Source organism: Macaca fascicularis, chromosome 15 (assembly GCF_037993035.2).
Source record: "Macaca fascicularis isolate 582-1 chromosome 15, T2T-MFA8v1.1".
NCBI classification, from domain to species: domain Eukaryota; kingdom Metazoa; phylum Chordata; class Mammalia; order Primates; family Cercopithecidae; genus Macaca; species Macaca fascicularis.
The window spans coordinates 87617012-87634549 of record NC_088389.1 but is presented as its reverse complement, the minus strand read 5'-3'; the positions used below and the strand labels follow the sequence as shown (position 1 = coordinate 87634549).

The following is a 17538-nucleotide window of genomic DNA, read 5'->3' as shown; positions in this document are numbered from 1 at the left end:
CCCCATCTGCTCGGGAGGCTGAGGCAGGAGAATGGCGTGAACCCGGGAGGCGGAGCTTGCAGTGAGCTGAGATCCGGCCACTGCACTCCAGCCCGGGCGACAGCGCGAGACTCCGTCTCAAAAAAAAAAAAAAAAAAAAAAAAAAGAAGGCTGGTGGGTCTGGATTCAGTGAATGAGGAGACAATGTTGAATTCCTTGTGTCTTGAAAGTGATTTTTCTTTTCAGAATCCTTCTTCAAGGAAACCCAACTTCCAATTCTTTTTGGAAAAAGGGTGCAAAGGACTGTAACTTTTTGAGTCCTTTAATGTCTGAATGTCTTAATACTGCTCTCATACTTGCTCGAAAATGTAACTAGATACATAATTCTAGATTAAAAATAATTTCTTCAGAATTATAAAGAAATCTTTTTTTTAGCATTCAGGAAAGCTGTTAGAAATATGATTTCAGTCTCATTCTTTTTCTTTTGTTTGTGCCCCTTTTTACCTATTCTTCCATAAAAATGTATTTTTGCTACATTTTTGTAGATATTTTAAGAAACTTTGAGTTTCTTTCTTATCTATATTTTAATTTATGTACAATAATCATAAAATATGTGTATGTATAGTAAAATATATACATCAATAAAAATCTATAATAAATAATAAAAATAAACATAAAATAATATAAATAATTCTTAAGTGTTTATACATGAGTTTTGAAAACTGTATATAACGCATAACTACACAAAAATTATGTTATTTTAACTATCTCAAAGTGCTTTCTTTTGATCAATTCTACCATGTCAATATCTACAACTACCTCTGCCCAAGGCAATGACTGATCTTATTTCTATGATTAAGATTAATTTTACCTATACCAGCATTTAATATAGAGGAAACTATAAAACATATTATCTTTGCTTCTGGATTCTTAATTCAACATCATATTTTGAGATTTGTCCATGTTGTTGTATGTATCAATACTTCCCTTTTTTCATTGTTGTGTAGTATTGTAACATAAATATGCCATAATTTGTTTATTCATTCTGTTGTATATTGTGGTTTTTATTATTTGACTATTTGGGTAAAGCTGCTATACACACCTATGCACAAGTGTTTTGTGAAAGTGTATGTTCACTTATCCTTCTTTTAAAATTCATTTATATTTCTATGAGTGCAAATACCTTATTATCATGTAGATGTGTAATTGACTTTACAAGTAACTATCAATGGCTTTTCAAAGATATTTTATAACCACCCACTAACAATCGTATGTGAGTTCCAATTTCCTCCAAATACTTAACAGTACATGTAAGTGTCAGTCTTTTTAATATAATTCATTCTACTGATTTGAAGGTGAGAGAGGATATAAAGAAGCTGTTCTACCATCCATAGGTTCACTTTACCAGGTGGAAACCTCTATGGGAAAGGGGACAGATGACTTGGTCTAATATCTTTATCTAAATGAGTTTCTTCTTTTGAAAGAGTGAATAATATCTACATATATTATTTATATTTATTCATTTTCTTTATTTATTCATCTATAGATGGACCCAATTTCATTCCATAGCTTAGCTACTGTGAATATGCTGCAATAAGCATGGGAGTGCAGATATCTTTGGGTATTCATTCCCTTTGGATATATATACCCAGAAGTGAGACTGCAGGATCACATGGTATTTCTATTTTTAATTTTTTGGAAAAGTCTCCATATTTTTTTTCCATAATGGCTGGGCTAACTTACATTTCCATGAGCAGTGTAAAAGAGTGCACTTTTCACATCCTCATCAATGCTGGTTATCTTTTGTCTTTTTGATATCTATCCAAACAGCAGTCAAGTGATACTTATTTGCTGTAGACCTTGCCTCTTAAGTGTCCTTAGTATAATGTTCATGGTAAAAATAATTACCTATAGTAAGCTACACACAATAGTTTATGAATCAGAACTTCCTAGAGAATATGTGAGTTATGTAGTCCTCTGAAATATAACATTGAAATCATTCATAACTTAGAGAATCTCTTTCCTGAAGTATCCCACAAAGCTCACTTGGAGAGATCATTGTTTATTCCAGGGCTAAGGGAGCATGTTTTTTCCCTTCTGCACATTTTTTAAAAATTATGCTATTTCATCTACATTGCAAATTTTCTCCATAGGGCTGGTAGTCTCTGGTTGTCATTTTACACTTAAGAGAAAGGGACTATATTGCTGTTTATTAGAATGTCTATGGCTATAGTTGGACCTCTGAGCTTAGCTGCCTTCACTTTTGAATGAATGAAATGGCAAACATACATTTTTATTTGTGGGACCTACTTATAAAAATGCAGATCCTTTCCTTGAAAACACTTCATTTTCTAGGAAAAAAAAAAATAAATTTCTCTCCAGGCGGTTGAAATGGACTGCTGTAATTCTGCAAGAAGTGTAAATCTGGGACTATGTTTCTGACTTTTTGATATTCAGACTTTGAGATACTTCTCGATTTTGAGATCCTTACATAAACCTTTCTTTTTCATGTGCCTCATAGTCCCAAGACTTAAGCTTGTCTCGTTAGATTATCCATAGAAAAACTTTATATTTTGTACCTGGGAGAGAAAACCAAAGCAGTAACGTTAGAGGGTGTGACAGTGATACAGGAGACAAAATATTCAGGTAAAGGTTGGAAGAATGTCTAAGGAAGTAAAAATAGTGGGTGTAATGGTTGAAGATGAATTTAAGACCAGGGTGTTCTAAGTAGAAGGAAGGGAGAATGGTCTAGAAGCTCCATAAATACACAAAAAAAGGCCCCTAACATGCTGTAGAAGATTTAGTGCCTTTAATGGTGAGAGATTTTTAATAAAAATAATAAGTGGAGATTATTTATTGAAGTTTATTGGATATGTTATATAGGAGGTACTGTTTCAGTAAATAATGTGTTTAGCAGAACGTAACAGAAAATTGAGCTATAGAGGCTGAAATCATCAAGGTGTTATTTTTCTCACCTAACAGTCTAAGGAGGCATTTTCTGATTTCAGTCCACTTACTTAGTAGTGTCCTAAGGAACCAAAACTCATTCTGTTTCTGTTTCTCTTTTCTAGTCGCTTTTTATGCCTACACTTTATCCCTAATAAATGTAAGATTGTCACTGCAAAGTCAAATATCTCATTTTTATTTAAGGCAGAAACAAGAATGAAAGTATGCCACCAAGGTTTTTTGTTTTTTGTTTTTTTTTTTTAGCATTTGTCCTTTATGTAAGCATATCTTTCTCAAGACGCCTCCCTAAAGATTCTGTTGATATCATACTGGCCAGTTGTCAGTCATCTAGACATCCCTAGTTTGAAAGTGATCTGAAAGGATTTTGCTTTTCCAGCTTCTATATCAAAAACAGGCAAGAAAGAAAAAGGTTAACTCTGATATTTTGATTTATTGAGCAAAAGTGTGAGCCAAAACACTCAATGCTTATAAATTGAATTAATACTTTTTGAGAATTAAAGAAGTATTGACAAAAAAGATAATACTCCTTTAAATAAAATAATCTGAGTAAGTTCATTTACTGTAAAAGTGAGCTGGGATTGAAGATAAAAGTACAAACCTGTAGCCTAAGGGAAAACGTCTATTTTTAAATGGTAATGTCTTTGTGAATATGATCGAAATGAGATGTAAAAATATTTTCACTAAGATTTAGAAATTAAATTGTCTACTTTGTAATTATTACATTAGTGCATTACATAATAAATCAGGAAAATATTTTAATTACAGAGACTGTATTATTTGCATTTTAGATAAGAATCCTTTGGGAACAGAAATATCTATATATTCAGGTGCAGTCTCTCTGCTGACATATCACCTGCTCAATACAACTCAAATAATTTCCTTATTTGACAAAACTGTTAGTGTCTGCATTAGTCCAAAAATCAAAATCTGAATTATCAACTACTTTTTATTATACCAAAGGGTCAGGTACGTAGGAGAATAAGTCTGATGTGGAGATGGATTTTTGATATAATAAGGTAAGTCAAATAAGCGGTCATTTTTGGTGTATCCATATAAAAACCAAAGTTACTTTTCTATCATCTATTTTCTTATCTAATAAATAGCTTTCTGAAAATTATCTTTATATATAAAATTGTACATATCTCCTTGGGGTCTAAGTGCTATGTTATAATGTCTTGTAGCTACATGACTTTTTCTTTAGCAGGGAAATATACTTATTTATTCTTATAATTGCATATTCTATTTATATAGAACTGTAAACTACAAACTTGTTTTGCTTAATCCTTTTAAGGACTGTGTGAGGAAGGCAGGCTAGAAGATATTAGCTTCCATTCTACAGACAAAAAATAAAAACACTTTACCCATATTTGGTATAACACAGAGCTGGATCATAAGCCTTGGGCTTCCATACTCATGATTGCTTTTTTCCATGATTTTGTAATACATCATTTTAAAGTAATCTGATTTCACAATGTTTTACAGTGTAATAGTAACATCTATAGCATCTATTCCTGGCAAATTTACTCTGAAGCCAACCAACCTAATTAATTATCTTAGAAGCTGGCACATTTTAAGGCACTGTTATACTGCTAATTCCGTTTCACAGCTGTTTGAGGGCCCCATTAGCCACAATTCCAGCAAAACTGATTGGAAAGGACCAGAGAATACAATGGTCAAGCATGTTTAACCTCGGCCTGGCACATCCTTGCCAATTGCTTGGGTGGCAAGCAAAGGTAACTAAGTAAAGGAAGTAGTGGAAAGGCTCACTTAGGAGCAGACGCTGATGAAAAACACTAGCAGTACCAGACCCACTTTTAGCAGGATTAAAATCCTGAGAAGCCCAGTTCCTGGTCTACTATCTGCTATATAATTATCAGTAAGACAAAGGGCAATCATTCTGGAGAGTAGAATATGAAAGGGAAAGGTTAATTAAACTGCCAGCCTAGGTAGCCAAAGCAGTGCTAATTTCATCCATGCCAAATGAAGAAACTGGTTTGTTCCTTCCTGATCTGGTTTTTTAGGAGAGAATTAATCAGAAACTAGGAAATTATATCCTGAAGCCCAGGGGGAGAAATGGTTGGCATTTCCCAGGATTATAGGTGGTTCACAGGAAAACAAAATCTGTCCTCATAAAAGGAAAAGGCTATCTCTCGGTAAGCTTTGACCTTCCACAAGACATGGAACCCCAGACTAGCAAGATCAGGGCCTGGGTGACCAATTCTAATTCAATAGCAAGACTTCTCACATAGGTACATAGATCCCTGAGAAAAAGGGTTTAAACACCCGAAAACTGCAAACAAAATTTTGAGTATATAAATGTTTTCCTGGTGAAGGAGGCCTTCATTCTCAAATCCTGATCTTTTGCAGAAAAAGACTAAGTCAGATGCAGGCTAGGATACAAAAGCCATCAGATAGATACATTTAGAGCCAGCCTAGTGTGAGAGCTCTCAAAGACATCAGTGAAAATTTACAAAACAGAATCACAGCAGAGGGCCAGACGTGGTGGCTCATGCCTGAATCCTAGCACTTTGGAAGGCCAAGGCAAGTGGCTCATCTGAAGTCAGGAGTTCAAGACCAGCTTGGCCATCAAGACAAAATCGTGTCTCTACTAAAAAATACAAAAAAATAGCTGGATGTGGTGCCAGGTGCCTGTAATCCCAGCTACTCGGGAGACTGAGGCAGGAGAATCGCTTGAACTCAGGAGGCAAAGGTTGCAGTGAACCAAGATCATGCCAGTGCACTTCAGCCTGGGCAAATAAAGTGAGACTCCATCTCAAAAAAAAAAAAAAAAAAGAAAAGAAAAGAAAAAGAAAAAAAAAAAATCACATCAGAGACAAACGAGCACTTGATTTATTTTTTTGCCATTTTTCCTAATTGTATTTCAAGTCTTTTCAAAGCAAAGCTTTAGGAACCCCCATATTCAATTATGCCCCTGCACTCGGTCCACTGTTGCAGGAGTCTTAGGGAGTCTTACACAAATGCTTGAGTTATGCATTCACTAACATTAAACCTCAGGATAGAAGATGTGCAAATCAGCACTCCTGCCTCCATGGCAGGTGCTGATTTCAGAGGAGACACTAGCCCACAAAGAAAACACTGGAATTTTTCCTTGAATCCAGACTGTGATGAGAAGTCCATGCCATAAATATCATAGACAACTCTATTTTCTTTAACACTTCCCTTCCAGTTTTTAAAGATAGAGCTGGAAATAACCTTCTCTGAGAATACTTGATAACACTTAAAAACAAAAACACATGCACTAATGTGCTGTGCATTCCAATATACTGGTTCTAGTTCAGCTAGTGGATGAGCTGATTAATGCATTTGCCCTAATAGCCAGGTGAGCCCATCTCTTGAGGAAGCCCCCCTCTATTCTTGGTAGCTATGATGAGCCATGGAGATGTGGAAAGGGCATGAGAATCATGAGATCTTTGGAAATAGTTCTCCAGGAAGGCACTTTCATGAATGAGGTCTTCCAAACAAATGACACCAAACCTCCCCAGGTGCTCCTCAATTACTCTGTTGTCTGTTAGAGAGGTGGTTTATTATTGATCATGGCTTGTCCATCTTTCAACATGGGTTCCTGGACAGGCTTCAGACTTGGAAATCCATAGGTCACACAAGGTTCTAGTATTCACAGCAGTTTTTAGACCCTCAGGGGTGACAAAGACACCAGTGAAAATTTTCTTATTCAGGTAAAGTCTTGCGATGATTCTCTGCACCAGTAAACTCATACCATTAATCCTATGGATGCATACAAGGATGGCCAAGTAATGTTTATTTGGCTATTTCAAGGCATGAGGTTTCACTTACAGTTGTCTGGGATGCACTATGCCTCATTTCTGCCACCAAGAATCATGTAGAAATGATTCCAGTCACTTAAGCCTTAGTCCTTTTCCTCTGCTCCTTCCTTGACAAAAGTGCCGGCTTTACCTGAGTGGCTTTTGGAGCTTGATAAAAACTCTCTCCTTTTTCAGGAGATTTTTGGAAGCCAAAGACATTTTTATTTGCTCTTGATTCATCATCTTTTTGTGGTGGTGAGCCTGTGGTCCCAGCTACTGTGGAGGCTGTGGTGAGAGGATCATTTGAGCCTGAGAGTTGGAGGCTGCAGTGAGCTATGGTTGGGCCACAGCACTACAGCTTAGGTGAGAGAATGAGACCGTGTCTCAAAAATAAATAAAATAAAATCCAAAAATATATTTAGAAAAATATGTAAATAATGGTAGAAAGAAAAATGTGACTTAATGTACAGTAATTAAATATCCCTGTGCAAATTAAGATTTATCTATTCCTTCTCACTTTGGTGTCCATTTGCAAGGAATATTTTTTTCCACCCCTTTATCTTAAGTTTATGTGAGTTCTTATATGTTAGGTGAGTCTTCTGAAGCGAGCACAGACTTGGTTGTTGAATTCTTATCCATTCTGTCATTCTGTATCTTTTAAGTGGAGCATTTAAGTTATTTACATTGAACATTAGTAATGAGATACGAGATACTATTCTATTCATTGTGCTATTTGTTGTCTGAATACCTTGATTTTATGATTTTTTTCATTGTGTTATTGTTACATAGGTCTGTGAGATTTATGCTTTAAGGAAGATCTATTTTGATGTATTTGAAGGATTTGTTTCAAGATTTAGAGCTCCTTTTAGCATTTCTTGTAGTGCTGGCTTGGTAATGGTGAAATCTCTCAGCATTTGTTTTTCTGGAAGACTGTATCTTTCCTTTATTTATGAAGCTTAGTTTCATTGGATACAAAATTTTTGGCTAATAATTGTTCTGTTTAAGGAGGCTAAAAATAGGACTCCAATCCCTTGTAGCTTGTCGGGTTTCTGCTGAGAAATCTGCTGTTGATCTGGTTTTCCTTTATAGGTTACCTGATGGTTTTCTCTCACAGCGCTTAAGATTTCTTTCCTTTGTCTTAACTTTAGATAACGTGATGACTATGTGCTTAGGCAATTATCTTTTTGCTATGAATTTCCCAACTGCTCTTTGAGCTTCTTGTGTTTGGGTGTCTATATCTCTAGGAAGGCTGGGGGAGTTTTACTCAATTATTACCTCATATATGTTTTCCAAACATGTAGATTTCTCTTCTTCCTCGGGAACATCAAGTATCCTAGGTTCGGATGTTTAACAGAGTTCTGAACTTCTTGAAGGCTTTGTTCATTTTTTTATTGTTTTTTGTCTTTGATGCATTGGGTTAATTCAAAACCCTTGTCTTCAAGCTCTGAAGTTCCTTTTTCTGCTTGTTTAATTCTATTGATGAGATATTCTAGTGCATTTTGCATTTCTCTGTGTCCTTTATTTCCAGAAGTTGTGGGGTTTTTTTTTCTTTTTTTTTTCTTTCTTTTTTTTTTTTTTTTTTGAGAAGGAGTCTTGCTCTGTTGCCTAGGCTGGAGTGCAGTGGTGCGATCTCCGCTCACTGCAAACTCCGACTCCAGGGTTCAAGCGATTCTGCTGCCTCAGCCTCCCAAGTAGCTGGAATTACAGGCGCACACCATCATGGCTGGCTAATTTTTGTATTTTTAGTAGAGATGGGATTTCACCATGTTGGCCAGGTTGGTCTCGAACTCCTGACCTCAGGGTGATCCACCTGCCTCGGCCTCCCAAAGTGCTGGGATTACAGGCCTGAGCTATAGCGCCCCGCCATGATTTTTTTTTTTTTTTAATTTATTTAGGCTGCTTCACTGAAGATTTTTCATTTCATATCCTGTATCATATTTTCTGTTTCTTTAAGTTGGACTTCACCTTTCTCTGGTGACTCCTTGATTGGCTCAATAATTGATCTTCTGAATTCTTTTTCTGGCAATTCAGAGATTTTGTCTTGATTTGGATCCATTGCTGGTGAGCTGGTGTGATCTTTTGGGGGTGTTAAAGAACCATGCTTTGTCAAAGTACCAGAATTGTTTTCTGGGTACCTTCTCATTTGGGTAAGATTTCTCTATTCCACAAAGTGGAGATTTGTGGAACACTGAAATATTGTTTTATCACAATTGAGTTCAGCTGTGGCTTTATAATTCATAAATATATGACTACTATATTTCATATCAAAAACACTTGAAAAGCATATTTACATATTAATTTATTGACAGTTACTCTTTGCCAATAAGAAAAATTAGATGCCAAATAACTAAAAAGTTTAATAAACCTCTCTTGTCAAAAGAGCAGAATAAAGTACAGTTGGACTCCAAGAGTAGTGGTTTTTGTCTTGTGTTCTTATCTCACTTCAGTTTATGAGTACATTTCAGGCAATTTAAAATAAAATTAAACATCAAGTTGAGTTCACAAATGTCTATGCTATATTTAAAAATATTAAAGCTATTATCTTAAAATTCAAGTCTTAATTTTTAATCTTTTAAAATGTTTTACTATTTCGAAGATTCATTCCTACTTACATGCATGTAGCAGAAGGTATTGTAATAATGTAGCTAAAGATTTCCTGAAAATATTTTGTTCACATTTGTTCTCATACGTTTCAAACTTTGTACAACAATATATATCGCTGAAACTAGATTTTGTGTTTTTAAAAAATTGCCTAAAAGTCAAATCGTATTGATTCTTCTTTCGAGTTTACAAAACAATAACACCAACTAAGATAAAGAACTATGGATACATATACTTTAGGCATGTGAAAATTAAAATACTTCCCTGAATCCCCAGATAATTATTTTAAAAAAGCAAGTGAGTTTCAATGAAAGTAAATGAAATAAACACTTGTTACTTCTTTTCTGAGTGAAATGAATGATGCAGTTAGGAATGTCTGCCTTATCAATTGCATCTTCTCTACTAATTTGTTCTCTTTAGGATCTTATTCTCTCTCCAGTAAAAAAAAATAGCATGATAATTTTTTTTCCACTTTCACAGAATAGTGAGTAAAATTATCTGTATTAAATGTGCTCTGTCTATGTGATCAAATGAACAAATACAATTATAATTTACCTTACTGCAATTAAAATATTGGTAACATGCTAAGTCACTGAATTTTCTCCATCCACCCAATTTTCTAGTCTTCAGTTGGATTTTAGCTTTGCTTATTTCATAAAACCTCAGTATAAAAGGATAACTAACTAATTATTTGGAAAATTGTAATTATTAATCTTGACATACAATACACATCTTATATTTCTTTCTGATAAGTTACGTTTCTAATATAAAGTTTGAAATAAAGAAGATGGTATACTGCCTTCCAAGTGTTTATTAGTATTCTTTCCTTAAATATATATCCTTACTTAAAGAATTTGTTTTTCTTTCTCAAGAATGGAAGCAATAAAAAGAAAATTAATTCTTATTTGATTTTGAAATTCTTCTTAGTTTCAAGTGATACTATAAATGATGGTGACCAACAGGTATTTGGTGCCTGACATATTTTGAGTTTTAATTCTAAACTCTTTGTAATGTTATTACTTTTAATCCTTGCACACCTATATGACATAGGTGATATTTTTATCATTTAAAAAAGCTAAACCTCACAGAAAGGGAAATTAACTCTCTTCAAGTCATATTGATAACAAATAGCATGAAAATATTCTAAAAATTATAATTTTAATCATCCTGCTGTTTTCAATTTTTTTCTGTAGAGACTGGGAAAGGGTTTATACAAATGGCAATATTCACAGAGTGGACTAGAAGAAATACAAGAAGATAAGCTAAATAGATTTTGTTGTTGCATGTTTAGGTAACATCCTCCAATCTAATATTTGCCAGTAGAAAAACTAATGATGTTTTCTCATTAATATTTTAATAGTTCCTAAATTCAAATGAAGAAATGGGATATTATTTACTGGGCCATTCCAAACCCATCACAATATAAATTTTCACTATTATTTTAACATAAGACTACTTTTCAATATTGTGAATGAATATTGTGTAAGTTAATATTTACTAGTTAATAAGTTAATATTACTAATATTATTTTGTAAATTACACACTTCATGTGAGCAAATAGCAATTCTATAATGCTTATCGTTGTACCTCTAGAAGAGTGCCTTAGCCTTGGCACCATTTACATTTTGAATGGTATAACTTTTTGCTATAGGGCTGTCCTGTGCATTGTAGGATGCTTAGAAACATTCCTGTCCTCAACCCATTACATGCCAGTAGCAACCCCCAGCTTTGACAACCAAAAATGTCTCTAGATATTGCCAAATGTCTTTTCAAGAATAAAATTTTCTCTAGTGAGAACTACTGCCCTGTTGCATAGTAACTGGTACATAGTTATACATTTTTATTAGTTTTTAACTTTGAATGTTTATGCATATATATAGTTTATTTACATAAATTAGAGAATATATAAATAGCTTACACTAAATAGTAAATCAGCAGGTGATCTGCCATTAGTTGTCATATGGTAGTGTTTAAACAAACACAATAGATTTTCATATGAATATTTTGAAAGTTTTAGGCAAGAGTAGGTGTAAAGAAAATCTATGTGTAAATTACTGCACACAAATCAAAGTGATTAAAGCACATGTTGCTTGCATGCATTTATCTCTATTATGTTATTTGAATCTAATTTAAATACACACAGGTGTACATTCCTTTTTAATTTATTATTAGTTTGGTACAAAAGTAATTGTGTTTTTGTCATTAAAAGTAATGATTGCTTTATCAGCAATCACACTTACTATTTGATGCTGTTGATAAGAAATAATATGGAGAGGAATCCGGGAAGAAGGGCACATTTCTCCTTAAATCACAATGTTATAGTAAGCTCAGGCTGCATAATAAAAATCCATAGACTGAGGGGGCTAAACAACCCATATTCATTTCTTACAGTTCCACAGACAGAAATCCAAGATCAAGGTGCTGGTAGATTTTGTTCCTGATAAGAAATGTTTTCCTGGCTTGCAGATGTTCATCTCCTTGCTGTGGACTCACATGGTGGACAGAAATGAGAAACCTGGGTCTCTACTGCTCTTCTCATAAGAACATTAATCTCATCCTGAAGCATCCACTGCATGACCTCATCTAGCGACTGCATGACCTCATCTACTTACTTCCCAAAAGCCCCACTTCAAAATACCATCATACTGGGGGTTAGGGCTTCAACATACGAATTTTGAGGAGACACAAACATTTAGTCTATAATAACAGTAAGATCATGAGATCAAAGTAATAGATTTGGGCTATGACAATTTTCATACATTAACTAATGGATTGTTGAAAATAGAGATTACTTTGTTACTCAAATTATTTGTAGGTAAAATATATATATATATATATATGTGTGTGTATATGTGTGTGTGTGTATATATATATGTGTATATATATATAAGCTACTGAATTCTGACAGCCTAAGGTAATGACAAAAACTTACTAGGTAATGAATTGCACTGCCAGGAGAAATAAGTACTTAAGTACTAAAATTAGAAGTACTTAAGGCTGGGTGCGGTGGCTCACACCTGTAATCGAGCACTTTGGGAGGTTGAGGCATGTGGATCACCTGAGGTCAGGAGTTCGAAACCAGCCTGATCAATATAGTGAAACCCCATCTTTACTAAAAATACAAAAATTAGCAAGGCATGTTGGCGTGCACCTGTAGTCCCATCTACTCAGGAGGCTGAGACACGAGAATTGCTTGAACTGGGAGGCAGAGGTTGCAGTGAGCTGAAATTCTACCAGTACATGCCAGTCTGAGTGACAGGGTGACACTTGCATCTCAAAAACAAACAAACAAACAAACAAAAAGTACTTAAATTTTTACCAGAAAAAAGACTCAGAAGAAAAAGTTATTTTGATAGTGTTTCACCTACAACTTTCAGAGAAAATAAAATACCCTCAACATTCCAATGGGTTAGCAAGATTGCACTTCAGATGTGTGTGCATAGGTGTGTCTGTCTAGTATATGTAATAATGACATGTATGGATTCTATAACAAATATTTAAATTTATTTTTATAAATATAATTTTTAATTATACAAATTATTTGCAGAAATTTATTTTTTAACTTCCTATTCTACTTTTGTAAGCCCTGAAAAATATCCTAAATTTAATACAAGTCTGAAACATTTATTTAGTTGCCTCTTCAAGGTCTTTCCTAGGCTCCAAAGGTACAAAGATAATTAGAGTACAACCTTTGCCTCTAGCAGATAAAAATTTAGAGAAACTTAGCAGCTACTGGTTAAAACAAGCAAACAAACAAAAACCTTCAGCTAGAGAACTTCATAGATTTTAAATGAAAAAAAAATCTTACTTGCTTTGGGATATGCATATTGCAAACAAGCAAACTTGAGATTTGAGAAAAAGACAGCATGTTTTGTATGAGTGAGAGGGCCTCCCAAAACCATTTTGCATGGGATAAAAATTACAAAGTTCTAGGGAGTTATGAAAAACAATACATGAAAAAGAAAGGTAATAAATTGATCTCAATGGAAATATCGGAATTACAGCAATCATTTTCTACAGTCCAATTTAGCTAGTTTTAAACAAATTCTTATAGATCTTTTTTCTTCTCTCCCATCATATAACCATCCTTCATCAGATATTATTTACTCTATCTTCCAAACATATTGCTACTTCTTCCTTACCACCCCTACTGGTAGTACTCTTGTCTAAGCTATTATTGCTTATCTGATGTTGTGGTTAGAAAAATATGCCGCTTCAAATTCTTACTTCATATATGAGTGAGAACATGCTAAATATATCCTTCTGTGCCTGGCTTATTTCACTTAACATAATGTTCTTCATTACACATTTTATAACTGTATTAAAATATCACATATATACCATAATTATATACAACAATTATATACTCATTAAAATTAAAAGAAAGAATTCCTGCTTCAAGAGGCTTGCTGGATTAATACATCTATCTTCAGCACTTTGAAATCCAAAGCTGCTTTGTGCTAAAGCCAAACTTTCCATGGGCTGCTCCCCACCGATGACAGCACGACAAAGATCTAAGTCACATGCCTTTCTCAGAGATGTGGGATCCACCTAGCAAGATGTTCTTGACTCTAGAATTCCCTGTCAGCCTTGCCAAACTTTCTTAGATATGTACCGAAATCGAAGACCAACTATCCCTCCCTCCCTCCCTTCCTTCCTTTCCCTCCCTCCCTCCCTCCCTCCCTCCCTCCCTCCCTCCCTCCCTCCCTCCCTCCCTCCCTCCCTTCCTTCCTTCCTTCCTTCCTTCCTTCCTTCCTTCCTTCCTTCCTTCCTTCCTTCCTTCCTTCCTCCCTTCCTTCCTTTTTCAGGATAGTCAGACCTTAACCTAGGTCTTTTGGCTCTCCCAGCCTCCTCTAGTCCCGTCTCCATTTTCCCTCACAGACATTCCCTTCTTGTACATGGAATCCTGTCTTGAAACCTGCTTGCTTCCCACAAGATCAAGAATAACACACCATTGTTATGAAAGTAATATTCCAAGTGATCTTGCTCTTTTATTCCCCAACAGACAATCCTCATTAACCAGACAGCTAGAATTCTCTTTTAAAAATGTAATTCAGAATATTACTTCTATATCATATCCCCCTACAGCTTTTCTGCATATTCTGATTAAATACCAAAGTCCTTAAATTTTATAAGACTGAGGCCCTTGTATTAATACGTGCTGTTCTATCATCTGGGAATTATCTTTACCAAATAACCACATGACTTATTCCTTCACCTACTTTAAATTTTTACTTAAACTTTAACATTTAAATGAAGCTTCCCTGAGCACCCTTTTCAAAATAGCAACCTTTTGCAGCCTTCAGATATCTTCTATCTCCTTTTCCTACTTTCCACTGAATGGCTGCAGCAGTGCTCTCTGGTTGCCTAACAACATATGGCAGACACTAAAGGGACCATAGTCCCCTCATACCACTCCCACTCCTTTACTTCTAGCCTCAATTCCATGAAGTTCTCTAGGTTATCAGTACAGATATGCAACTCCCGTGGGCATCTGATTATTTCAGCCAAAAGTTGTTTGACCTCTCTGGCAAAGCATCTTAATGATTATAAAATCCAGAAGCCGTATGTTTGGATTCTACCTGTCTCCTAGAGTCCTTACAAAATGCGGAACAGTAATGAAGAGCACTCTTTTGGAAACAATCCAAACTGTATAATTGCAAGCCTGGCCCCTGCACACCTTTCTGTAGCACAAGAGTCTTTAGAAATCTATTTTTTATTTCACTGCTAACCCTTAGTCTGTGAATTCTAGTCTACACCATGTGTGCTGATTCCCCCAACCCTTTATTAGATAGCATTTCAAAATACCATATATTTTATTTGTGTCACATAATATTTGCCTCCCTAATTTAAAAGCTAAAATCCATGACGTGGATTATTTTGCACCTTTCCTTTTTTACTTACATATTTCCAGTACCTATAATACAGTAGTCACTGAAGAAACAGTTTTGAATACATGAACATACACATGGATCAATTGCATATGGATAAAAGTTGTGGACAAAATCATCAGTCAAAATATTTATGAATTTTGCAAAATAAATAAAACATTATGAAAACCACTCCACAAAAACAAAAATGTTAACATTCTACATGCACAAGGAGTTCAAACAATTTTATGAAAAAAATTAACTTATAATAGTGGAGTAGAAAATGAATGAACAATATTCCTCAAAAAAACAAATGAAAGAGGAAATAGAAAAATAAAGTTTTAATAAAAATATTAAAATAGGCCAGGCCCGATAGCTCACGCCTGTAATCCCAAGACTTTGGGAGGCCGAGGCAGGTGGAACACCTGAGGTCAGAAGTTCGAGACCAGCCTGGGCAACATGGTGAAATCCCGTCTGTACTAAAAATACAAAAATTAGCCAGGCATGGTGGTGGGCACTGATAATCCCAGCTACTCGGGAGGCTGAGACAGGAGAATTGCTTAAACCTGGGAGGCGGAGTTTACAGTGAGCCGAGATAGCTCCACTGCACTACAGCCTGGGCAACAGAGCAAGACTCAAACAATATATTAAAATAAAACAACAGTGTTTTCACCTATCTACTTTGCAAGAATCAAACAATAATGATAATATTCAATGTGACTAAGACTTCAGAAAGCCAATTAACTGTTTTCTACATTGGTTTATATATATTTTCTGGAGGTCAATTGAAAAAGCAATTGCAAAATTTTAAAATACCAATTTTCTTTGAAGAAAAGCTGCAATTCGCTTTTCGATCCGCCATCTGCGGTGGAGCCGCCACCAAAATGCAGATTTTCATGAAAACCCTTATGGGGAAGACCATCACCCTCGAGGTTGAACCCTCAGATACGATATAAAATGTAAAGGCCGAGATCCAGGATAAGGAAGGAATTCCTCCTGATCAGCAAAGACTGATCTTTGCTGGCAAGCAACTGGAAGATGGACGTACTTTGTCTGACTACAATATTCAAAAGGAGTCTACTCTTCATCTCGTGTTGAGACTTCGTGGTGGTGCTAAGAAAAGGAAGAAGTCTTACACCACTCCCAAGAAGAATAAGCGCAAGAGAAAGAAGGTTAAGCTGGCTGTCCTGAAATATTATAAGGTGGATGAAAATGGCAAAATTAGTCGCCTTCATCGAGAGTGCCCGTCTGATGAATGTGGTGCTGGGGTGTTTATGGCAAGCCACTTTGACAGACATTATTGTGGCAAATTTTGTCTGAATTATTGCTTCAACAAGCCAGAAGACAAGTAACTGTATGAGTTAATAAAATACATGAACTAACAAAAACAAAAAAAAAAAAGAAAAGAAAAACTACAATTCCACACAATTGCTAATGAGTGAAGGTTAATATAAAACATGATATAATTGTATTTTTTAACTGATAGACTTTATTCTTTAGAGCAGTTTTAGGTTCACAGCAAAACAGAAAAGAAAGTATATAGAGTTCCCAAATCCTCCCCTATACTCTCACCAAACATCCACAACATGCAGTCTTCCCCGACACCAACATGTCATATCATTATGGTACATTTGTTATAACCAGTGAACCAACATTAACACATTATCCACCAAAGTTCATAGTGCTCATTAGGGCTCACTCTTGGTTTTGCACGTTCTATGGGTTTTGACAGATATGTAATGGTATGTATTCACCATTACAGCATCACACAGAATAATTCTTCATCTCTTTTTTCATCCGCTTTTTTCCTCTCATCACCACTCCACTGTAAGTCCTGGGTACTGTCTCCATGGTTTTGCCTTTTTTGGAATGTCGTATTTTAAACCATATATAGAGCCTTTTCAGATTGGCTTCTTTCACTTATCAGTAGGTTTTTAAGATTTTTCCACATCCTAACTCATATTTTTCCAGCTCTAAATAATATTCCATTGTATGATTACACCACAGTTTATTTATCCATTTACATAATTAGAGATATCTTGGTTGCTTCCAAGTTTTAGTCATTATGAATAAAGCTGCTATATACAATTGTGTATGTTTTTGTTTGGACATATTTTCAATACATTTGGATAAATAAGAAGGAATGAGTCTGCTGGTACAAGTATGTTTAGTTTTGTAAAAAACTGCCAAACCTTCTTCCAAAGTTGCAGCACCGTTTTGCATTCCCACCAGTAATTAATATGAGTTCTTATTGCTCCATCCTCTTCAGTGTTTGGTGTCAATGTTTTGGATTTTGGCCATTCTAATTGGTGTGTAGTGCTCTGTTACTGCTGTTTTAA

The 17538-nt window shown here is 35.1% G+C and overlaps 1 pseudogene; it reads left to right on the top strand.

The window, feature by feature from the left end:
* Nucleotides 1-16044: 16044 nt before the first annotated feature.
* On the top strand, nt 16045-16585 carry LOC102122946 (ubiquitin-ribosomal protein eS31 fusion protein-like; annotated as a pseudogene).
* Nucleotides 16586-17538: the final 953 nt, after the last annotated feature.